This window comes from Camellia sinensis, chromosome 12 (assembly GCF_055761805.1).
Source record: "Camellia sinensis isolate YWXY chromosome 12, ASM5576180v1, whole genome shotgun sequence".
NCBI classification, from domain to species: domain Eukaryota; kingdom Viridiplantae; phylum Streptophyta; class Magnoliopsida; order Ericales; family Theaceae; genus Camellia; species Camellia sinensis.
This window is the reverse complement of record NC_138972.1, coordinates 102,500,505-102,512,236: the sequence shown is the minus strand read 5'-3', so window position 1 is coordinate 102,512,236 and position 11,732 is coordinate 102,500,505.

Below are 11,732 nucleotides of genomic sequence, written 5' to 3'. Positions count from 1 at the left end.
TGACACTTTTACTAACGGAAATATTTTATCTTTAAAAAGTGACCTTGTTCCTAAATTTTGCCCCCCAAACATTCATTATTGTAGTGATTAATTAATTTTTTTTTTTAATATAATGAGTTTTACATATACAAATGATATTTGTTGCATGAATTTTTTTAATTTTAACATGGTTTCATGCCCTATTAGAGCATCTTTATCAAAATAGTCAAAGTTTTAGTCAAATTTTAACTTAAAATTTACCTTTTATTTTAGCTAATCACTTTTTTAAATGCATCCTCTAACAAATTTTCTATTCTATTTAAATATTTTTATTTTATTATTTCTTTAAATTTTTTTTTTCTAAAAATCATATATTTTTAAACTAACACTTTTCAATAATTCAACTTTCGATAAGATATTTTTAAACAGACACTTTTCCAACGTGCGTTTTTTTTTAACGGTCATATCTTTCTAATATAAATTATATCACTTCATCTCTATTTCTTATCCACTTCAATTTGATTTTCTTTTTCAATTCATTCTTTGTTTTACAGTATGATTACAATTTTGTACGAGAAAAACTATTTTGTTCTTACACATGATCATTTAAAATACCCCATTAATTCAAGTAATAAAAAAAATTGGTTGGTTTATACACTTATCAAATATGTGAACAAAATTAAATTTCAAAAAAATTGTCGTGTAATGCTTGTCTAATATTTTATTATTTAAATATATTTGTTGAGGCCTAATGACTAGCTACTTGTGGCGAGGATTTGAGGCTCAACAGATTTGGCAACTGGAAAGGCTAGCTTGATGGAGTATTTGTTTAATGAATTTTTTTGGTAAAATAGCTAGAATAATATTAGGAATTCTGAAAAAAATATCATAAAATGTATCGTGAAGATTTTTTATCCATTGATTAATGTGTGATGTTTTATTGTATATATAATTTAAAAGTAGAGAATCTTTCATAATTATTTTCATGATATTTTTTATGATTCCTAACATTACTTAAATAGTTAAGAGGAGAATTTGATGTGTTTGATGGAGATGCCATTAACTTGTTGAATGTTTGAATTTTATTTTTTTAGCCTTTGCAATTGTCTATAGATTTGGTCGTATTATGCGTGTCAAGTTAGTACGCGATAGTCTTAAAAAAAGAAGAAATTCAATTTCCGCGGATACGACTCTCAAAAGTCTTGGAAAAGAAATGAATTCAATTCGCAAAGCAGACGATGCAATCCAACAAACAAGCCCTGTTGCATCACCAAAATCAACCCGACCCGTTTTGGCCCAATAGTTTAATGCATAAATTTTTGGCAGTAAATTACACTTTGCTCCTTTCGTGTTTGGCCACTTCATCCTTAAAATTAATTTTTGTTAAAAATTAAACAAAAAATGACACATTAAAAATTACATGGTATAAAAATATTTTATTACTTATAACGTACACCTTTAACATAAATTTAAACTCTAATATAATAATTTTTTTATGTTATGTGACAGTTATTATGGCATTTTCTATTTAATTTTTAACATCTAGGAGTAAAGTGAAAAAAATTTAAAACATGAAGGGTTAAAGTAAAAAAAAATAAATTTAAAGAGTCAAAGTGAGAAAGTGATCATATATATATATATATATATATATATATATATTTAAAAGAAGCAAAGTATAATTTATCCAATTTTTGTCACAATAAACATTTCCTATTGTTTCCAAGTAATTTTTTAAAAAATATTTGGTGTTTAATATATATATATATTTTGAATTGTTCTTCGATTATTTATGAAAAATTGAAACAATTCACTAAACATGACAAAATTTTATTTAACTGATAAAATAACTTTTAAGCATTTTTTTTTTCAATAGATGCTTTTTAATTTAGGAAAATTACCCCCTTCAACTATAATCGTTTTTCGCTTTATTCCCTCAAACTAAATATTGATACAATGTATCCTCTTTATCTTCTAAAAGTTTTCAATCTAACCTCTATATCTTTATTTTGTTAACAAAACAAACGAAAAAATGTGCACGAAAAAATGTGCATGTAATGTGTACGTATCATATTTATGATGAAAATACTCTTTAAAAATTTATCATAAATATGATATGTACACATTACATGTATTTTTTATGTCTGTATCATGATATATGTTCTAACAATTTTCCCTTCATGTGTGAACTACCGTGCAAGTCTACCAACATTAATGCTCTACAAGAATCTACCCATATAAAGGGAGCTCATGAACGCACAGTAATATTGGTCCAATCTATGGAGAAGAAACTCCAAAGTCTACACACTTAAGAGCATCTCCAATGGTGTTTGTCAAAATAGCATTGCCATTGCTATAATTTGGCAATGAATAGTGCTATTTTGCCAAATTATAGTAATTGTGCACCAATGGTCATTACTATTTTAACTAATCTCAACCAACTTTCCCTCCAAGTTTGTAGGTATTGTTTGGATATAAGTTTTTTTTAATAATTTTTTTGTTTATTTTTTGTCTTTTGTGACCTTTTTTCAACTGTTTGTTAAAAAAAAAAAAAATTATATATTTACATTATACCTGACTAGACAAATATAAAAAATGAAAAAAAAATTTGTAAAATTTCCAAAAAATATTTAAATATAATGCACCCGTAAATTTAAATATGAAATACTCAAAATTACATTGAAAAATAAATCACATTGCAAAATTAAAAAATACATTCTCTCGTAATTATTCATCAGGAGACAGGGAAAAATAGTAATTTGGGTTGCTGGTATGTGCCTGTAGACACCCCATTTTTGACCGACCTTAAGACTCAGACGTCACCGACTGAGCGCTTGGTGATGCTGCATAATGTGCTTGTTCAGAAGTTTCAGAGTTGCGGCCGTGAGCCCTGCCTCCGGACTTCCGAACCCTCTTCTGTGCCTTGTCTCGGTTTGCGAACCAGACTCGGTTTTCTTTGTTTCTTTTCCTGAGGGAAGAGAGAGGTCCCAAAGACCAACTCTCAATGTCCGTAGGCTACATTTGGTGGCCGTAGGCCATTTTGCCCATTTCGGAGTCCGGTTCCCGGTTTTCGGAGCCGTCAGGCCGTGTGCCTCGGTTCGGGACCGCCTAACCATCTCCGTTTGTTCTGATTTTTGGCATACTTCCTTTCTACTCCCTTTTGAGGGACACTGGGGTCTGAGAAACCCACTTCGTGGCCGAATGCCACTTTCGGTGCTTAACAGCCCATTTTCGGGACCTCGAACTACGTGTTTTGGTCCCCGAACATTCGTTTTGCAACGGTTTTCGTTCATTTTTGGCAGGTACCTCTGTTTTATCACCGGGGAGGTCACTGAAGGGTGGGAGGCCAGCAATTGTTGCGGAAACCAGTTATACATCCTCCGACGCCCTCCGACGCCCGTTTTTCACACTTCCGGGCTAATGTTGAACCCCTTGGACCCTTTTTCTTGAACTTTGAACCACATATTTGTAATGTACACACATGGGAGGACCCTAAAAAGTGGTGGCCGGCCAGTAATGTTACTTGACCCTTTTGACCCCCTCCTTCCGGGCTAATGTTGAACCCCTTGGACCCTTTTTCTTGAACTTTGAACCACATATTTGTGATGTACACACATGAGAGGACCCTAAAAGTTGGTGGCCGGCCAGTAATTCTACTTGACCCTTTTGACCCCCTCTTTCCGAGCTAATGTTGAACCCCTTGAACCCACTTTCTTGGACTTTTAACCACATGGTTGTGATGTACACACATAGGAGGGCACCATCAGTTGGTGGCCGGCCAGAAAATCTACTTGACCCTTTTGACCCCTAGCCGGCCGGCTAGGGGGTGTGGCCGGCCGGCCACCTGGAGCAAAAGTAACAGGCCGGCCGTATTCCTTGCACTGTGCACTTTACAGCTGTGAGGCTTTATCCCCCAGAAAAGATCTTTATCCGGGGGATATTTTGTGGGGGAAAGTTTGTCTCCTTTTCCCCCACCTTTACACCCCCTTGTTGGCCTATATAGCAAGCAAGATATATCCTTTGTTGAGGTTAGAAAACTTCATCTTCAAGCTTCCATACACAACTCCATTTCTATACCTCTCATTTCCTTGAAAAACCTTAAGTCCTTAAGCACCATTTCTTCTACACCACCAAGCTCTACCACCACCACCTCATTTCCAGCAACAAGGAAGGTTTCTCAAAGGTTAAAGAAGCTGCAAATTGATCCAAGAAGCAACAAAAGTCTTAGTCTTCAAGGGTGAGTAACCTTTCTCTTCTTTGACCCCTTTTCTTGATCCATTTGTAAGCCTCACTTGCTTTTTGTTTCAAGCTCCGGCCCTAACTGAAAAGGGCCCTCTTTTGAGCTCATCTTCACTTTTCATTAAGGGCTCAACCCTGTTTGAGCCCTCCATGATACATTTGCTTCATTGATCCTCTTATATGTCATGATCTTGCATGCTATTTTTGGCCCATGAGTAATCTTTTTTTGAGCATATTTTAAACTGATATTAGGCTTATTTTGAGCCCCTCTTCAACATTGAAGAAGGGCTCAACACCATTTGGGACTTCCATGTTATACCTACCTTTATACTCCTCTTTTCTTCCCTATTCTTGCATGCAATGGCAGCCTACCATGCTTTTGTTTTTGGCCATTTTACAGTTCTGAAAAAGTGCTTATTTTGGTCCATACTTCATGTTTCATTTAGGTCCTTTCATGGTTTGGGACCTCCATAGGTCACTTCATGTTATATCTCTCTTTTATTCCCCATTCTTGCATGTTTAGTTAGCCTACCATGCTTTTGTTTTTGGCCATTTTACAGTTCTGGAAATAGTCCTATTTTGGCCCATTCTACATGTTTTATTAAGGGTCTTCGACTATTTGGTGAATATTTTGCATAGTTCATGTTATAGCCACTTTTGAGCCTCATTTTGCATCACATTTCTATCATGTTTGTATACTGATTTTGAGGCTTCCATATACTGTAAATATTCATATTTTCGGTCCCTCTTCAATGTTGTAGAAGGAAATTTTTCAGTTTGGGTTTTTCTTATATCACTTGCTTCATTACCCCTCTTTTGGCCCCTATTCTTGCATGCCATTTTTGCCATACCTATGCTTGCTGTTTGGCCATGTTTATAACTATGAAAGTGCCTTTTTTGGGACTGTCTAGCTTCTGTCTTTGCATTGCATGTCCATGTTGTGCATGTTTGGCATAGCTATAGGCCATTTCGGGTGCCTAAATTCGCATTTCGGGACAATTCCTTGCATTTCATGTCATTTCGCCTCATTTCGGGACTGTTTTCCCCCATATTTTAGTGCTGAAATTCCATTAGAATGATTGCATGCCATTTCCATGTCATTTCATCACATTCCGTCATTGCCTCGGTTTGCGTGCCCATGTGCACGCATTTCGAGGCACCTCATTTTCATTCACCGGCATCCTATGTGAGTGTGGCTGAGGCTCACTCATGATGGTATAAGCCCATATCATGTTTTCATGTCATTACATCGCATTCTGCCATCGCCTCGGTTTGCGTGCCCGTGTGCACGCATTTCGAGGCACTTCATTTTTTATTCACCGATATCCTATGTGAGTGTGGCTGAGGCTCACTCATGTTGGTATAAGTCCATATCATGTTTTCATGTCATGTGCGTTGCGTATGCCATCGCCTCGGTTTGCGTGCCCGTGTGCACGCATTTCGAGGCACTTCATTTTCATCAACCAACTTCTTATGTGAGTGTGGCTGAGGCTCTCTCATGTTAGTGTAAGTCCATGTTACCTTTTCCATGCCATTTTAGACACTTGCATTGCGTATACCGTCACCTCGATTTGCGTGCACGTGTGCACGCATTTCGAGGCATATCATTTTCACAGCATAGTACATACTAGGTTGTATCTTAGATTGCATTCTGTCATTTTCTCGGTTTGCGTGCTTGTGTGCACGCATTTCGAGGCATATCATTTTCATAGCATTGTGTATGTTAGGATTGTATCTTAGTTGCATTTCATGCATATCATGCATATTGCATCGTGTTCGGGATAGGAGTTAGCCCGGGCACGGGAAACGAGGTACATTTCGTACTCCGAGTGACGAAATGTATCTCAATTCCCCAGTCACCGACACTCCGGATTATCCATGATGGAGTTAGGTTTTAGCTGTAGTTTCATGTGCATTCATCCTATATTGAGTTGTGCATTTCGACTCCTCGGCCATCATGCCTCGGTATGCGTGATTGGTGGCACGAGGATCGAGACATACATATATCTGTGCAAATACATTGCTATGCCCCTTTCCTGCTCTCTGTTGCAGCAAAACAAAGAATCAACAATTTTTTGGGGCTTGGCACGCATTTCAAGAACAGGTGTAAACAGAGGCTATTTGGGGCATTCCGGTGGATTTCCGCGCAAGACAACCCGGATATGCATCATCCATCAGAAGCAAGGCAGTCCCTGGCTTGCACGCCAGTTTTATTTTCTTTCTTAGTTAATTTGTTAATTAATTAGGATTTTGTAATATTTTGGACTGTAATATTCTTTTATTCGGGATTGTAATATTTGGACTGTATTATTTATTCGGACCCTCTGCGCGAGGGCATAACTGTAATAAGCGTGCGTGAGTGTGATGTATGTCCTCCAACCCCACGTCTTTCTTCCCTTTTATTTATCCGCTTATGATGGTTAGATTAGGGCATATTTAAATTAGCATACAGTATGACAGCATGTTTGCATCATTCATCTGTATTGCATGCACCAAGCTCGGCGCATCATACTAACTGCATCGTGCTTTCAATTCCAAATTGAATACATGTTAGCTGTAGCATTCCATATGCCATGTTTAGAATAGCCGAGCCTACTATAGTTGCATTTTTGCATGTATTGCATTAGGCATTTCTGTATACTTAGGATTCATGCATGATTTCTAATGAGTTTCTATTTTGGCTTGGAGTACTCGGTAAGCTTTATGCTTTAGCATCCTTGCATGCGTGTGAGTGCTGCCATGAATAGCATGCTTACCATGAGGCTATGTGCTTATATGATATAACTGCCTGAATGCCTGTGGGTGGAGGTTGGGTTACTTAAATTGGAATAAATTATCAAATGTTTTAAAGCCTACCTGCGGGTAGCAAACCATTTTCAAAAACAAACCTAAAATGTTTCGTTCCAATTCAGGCGACCCGGTCTATATTTGTGTGTTGTGCGCATCACATAGTAATCTAGGCTAATAAACCAGAATAAGAACTCACATTGTTTTCAAAAATCGATATCATGGTTAGTAGAGGCCGGTCTATGACCGGGCGAGCGGGGGTGCTCACGAAGTGACCTTCCCCAATCGTACCCAAGTTCCCGAGCCGAGGCAACTTTGGTGATGACGGACACGTGGCCTTTTGGCACCGAGTCAGGGTTTCCTAAATTTCCCAAAATAAAATATTTAGGTGGCGACTCTGTATCTGGCAAAGCAGTCCATGTTTGGCACTTCTTTCAAAAATCAGTTTTCTAAAAACGATTTGCCGGATTTAGACTCTTTGGTTCAGACTTAGAACCATGACAACTTTAGAGTCCTGAGCTGTAGTGACCCCAAATGAACAGAACGGGACTTCATCCTCCCGGGGCGTTCGGGGACGTCTACAGTTTCTGGCGACTCTGCTGGGGATTTAGAGAGCTTGACTCGAACTCATGATATCTGTTTTTGACTACACTTGTGTGATTCTTTGCATTGCATTTGCATTGGTGCGCCTAGGATACCATGTTTGGCATCTGCTATTCCTGAACGGTTTGCCGGAGGCTTGTCTTGTCAAGGCATGACCATAAGGCTGACCGGTTGTGGGCTCTGCCAGTATGGGAACACAAACCCCGGTTTTACCGGGGCACCCTCTTTGACCATTCGACCTAGTGCATATTCGGATCCATAGTGACCATTCCAAATTAGGACAGGTTGCTTACTCGTTCATAGGTTGTTTGAAACCGCTGCGTGCGTAGTGAAACCCTAGCTCCTGACAAAATAGGACAGGGAAACCCTACCCCAATATAGGGGTGTTTTGGCTCTCACTTATCTGTTATGTGCTTTAGAGTGCGTCTCTACAGGAATGCATGTATTAGTATATGAGTTTGGGCATCAGGCCTGCGGGCATCAGTTCAGTATTGTCAGTATCAGGCCTGCGGGCATCAGATTAGTATATGAGTTTGAGTATCAAGCCTGCGGGCATCAGTTCAGTATTGTTGGTATCAGGCCTGCGGGCATCAGTTCGGTATTATGGGTATTAGGCCTGCGGGCATCAGCCAGTATTTGAGAATTAGTTATCTGCGGATATCAGATTCTGTTTTAGGGGACAGTGATACAGGGATAATAATCAGTGTTTGAGGACAGTGTTTATTCAGCTTATTGACTGTGTGTCATGCATTTTATTTTAAGCTGTTATGCTGCCCGTTTATCTGTTTATTTATTTCCTTTTCGCTTTATTTATCTTTTGCCAGGTCAGTTTTTAGCACAATTGCTTCCAACCCAGCAGGCATTTCCCAAGCACTTTGGACACGAGGTCGTCGACTCCATCGATCTGAGGATCTAATCGACGGACAGCCAGTGTTCCATTCTCTACCCCCTGTTACTAGAAGGAAGCAGAAAAAGCGTAGTGTATCTGAACAGAGATCACCAGAACAGTGGTTTCCCCCATCAGTGGACAGTTGGATTGAGATCCCCATTGAGACAGATCTGCCAGTAGTTCAGACAAATCAAGACAGTATGACAGCACCAACAGGAGTTGAGGAGATGATGCGCCAAATGCAGGAAACCATGCGGGCCATGCAACAGGATGCCGTTCGCCGGGATGAACTCGCTAAGCAGTAGGCCGAAATTATGACCCAGCAGGCTGAGCTGATTACCAGACTGCAACAACAGAGTACAACATCTGCTTCACACCAAATTCCTCCTCCGGCAGGAGCCCCATTACCTGAGCAGGCACCTGCTGTTCAGAACGCTCCTCCAAACACCCAGAATACTGTGCCGACTATCCAAAATCTGCAAGAAGACACAAATCTTCCAACGGGGCCAGCTCCGCCCCCGCTTCCACCACAACTATCCAAGGTCCATACACCCAATCACCCGGACTCTCCATTTGAGGTCGAGGTTGATCATACAGCTCTGAAATTGAGCAAACTGGAGAAGCTATTCAAGAAATCCCAAGGAGTCAAGGCTATGCCGGATATCGAAGATGGATATACCGAGGAGGCCGTAACACTCCCCGATAGGTTCAAAATGCCACAAATCGACCGCTTTGACGGGACCGGCGACCCCATGGTCCATATCCGACTGTTTGCGGATGTCTTGCGGCCAATGGGCCTAACACGACCACAGAAGCTCTCACTATTTGGCCGAACCTTGTCGGGTGTGGCCTCCCATTGGTACGCAAGATTACAAGATGAAGTGAAAAAGAATTGGGATGAAATGGATGAGGCCTTTGTCGCGCAATATTCGTACAACACTCAGATCGAGATCACAACCCGTGATCTTGAAACGACAAGGCAAGAGCCCAAGGAATCTTTCTCGGACTTTGTGATCCGATGGAGGGCAAAGGCGTCAACAATGACTTTAAGGCCTACTGACAAAGATCAAATCCGGATGATTGTACGCAATCTCCACCCGAAGTTGATGCAAAGAATGATTGTAGTCCCCTTCCCTACTTTCGCAGATTTACATGATATGGGGGTGCAAATCGAAGATGCAATGAAACAAGGTCTGTTTGACCACGACAGAGAACAACCGAGGAGGACCTTCAATCGTAACAACAATGCGGGCCCGAGTGGCGCTGCAAATACGAGAGCCTCGGAAGTTAGTATGGTCACCACCACTCCCCCTCCCCCTCCAAGGCCCATGACTGCCACACCATTCTCCGGCGCGTCCGGAAGCAACACACAAAACAACCGATTCCAACCGCGAGGCCAAAGAACCTTTACTCCACTATATATGCCTCTGACCAAGGTTCTGGGAATATTGATCAGAAAAAATCATTTAAAACCCCTGGAACCAAAGCCATTACCGAATCCACTCCCCCCCTCTTACGACCCGTCAAAGTACTGCGCGTATCACCAACAACACGGTCACGACACCGACCGTTGTTACAGATTGCGTCATGAGATCCAAGATCTTATTGACAAACAGGTGATCGCGCCTCCTGATAAACCCAATGTCACAACCAACCCTCTCCCACCACATAACCAACCTCCCCCTCCCAAAAGAATTAATTTTATCCAGACTGGGGTCGCATCTTACGATCCTAGCATCTATATTACACCCACCCACCTACCCAAGCCGGAGGTGCTCCTCCCCGATTGCACTGATTTCTTGTGCATGGTGGACATCTCCAAAACCCAACCAGAACCGATGGTGGTGACCGTCGAAGACAGGGCAGGGCAGATTTTGGGGGAGAATGAGATTGTTGAATCTGGAACTGGACAGAGTTTTGCTGAGGGAGCCTATGATCCAAGCAAGTACATCCTATCAACGAGCCGAATTGGGCTAAGTGTAGAATTGCCAGAGACAGGAGAGCTATGCATGATCCGGGGGGATGGATCTGGGCTATGGGCAGATGAGCTGACAGCCGTAGAGGAGGACTTTGCTAACTTGCAATTTCTCGATGACCAGGAACTGGGGGATGCGTCAATCAATTGGTACGATTATGAGGGATCAGAGGAGGCCACTGGATGGCTCGAGGATCAACCAGATGCAGTGGGGGAAGCCCAACCAGAACAGAGCCCGGCAGGGGCAGAAGTATCAGTTGTGGCCGGAATGGCCGAAAGTCAAGTTGTATCGCCGGAGAGCGCTGGTGTTAAGAATTCCGCTCAAGACATGGGCATTGTAGATACAGGAATTGTTAAACAACCAGCTGTACCGATGCAGTTGGAACAAGAAAAGTTTGAGGCTACTGAGAGAGCCAGGAAGGCAAAGGGCCCTGAGGGGACTGAAAGTGCTGTGTGCACAAAGATAGAAAATGCTGCGAGCATATGGACAGGGAATACTGCGAGTGCAACTAAACCGGAGCCAGACAGGTGTCTGTTAGCTGCCGATGGAATGTGGTGGGAAAACAATGACTTATGTCTTGCCCACACGGATGAAGACTGGGGGAATAATCAACCGGATGACACTTGGTACCTCGATGAGGTTGACCATATGACAAGAAGTGGGCGGTACTTCAAGCCCCCACACCTAGACCAACCCGAGGCATCCGGGAAGGATAGAGAAGCGGAGAAACAGAAGGAGAAGCAGATTGAAGATGAAGTTGTGCTGAAACAGTTAAAAAAGATACAAGCAGACATCTCCATCTGGGGACTGCTAATGGCATCACGAGTGCACAGAGAAGCTTTCCTATCTGCTATGGACAAGTCCAAACTCTCCATAGACACCACGCCTGAACAGCTGGTTGGGCTGGTTTTTCCGGGAGGAGGTTCCTCGGCATTAACCTTTTCGGACAAGGAACTACCGCCTGAGGGCACAAGTCATAACAAACCTCTCTATATTTCTGTGGAATGTAGAGATAAGTGGATACCGGTGGTACTTGTTGATACCGGGTCTGCGATTAATGTCTGCCCAACCAGAACGGCATATGCAATCGGGTTGAAACCCGTGGACTTCGTCCCAACTACCCAAGTAATCAGAGCATACGACAATACCACCAGAGAAGTGATGGGGACTGTTAAAATTCAAACCAAGGTTGGTCCAGGACAACACAGTATCGAATTTCATATCTTGGACGTTCCCGCAACCTTTAACCTACTTTTGGGGCG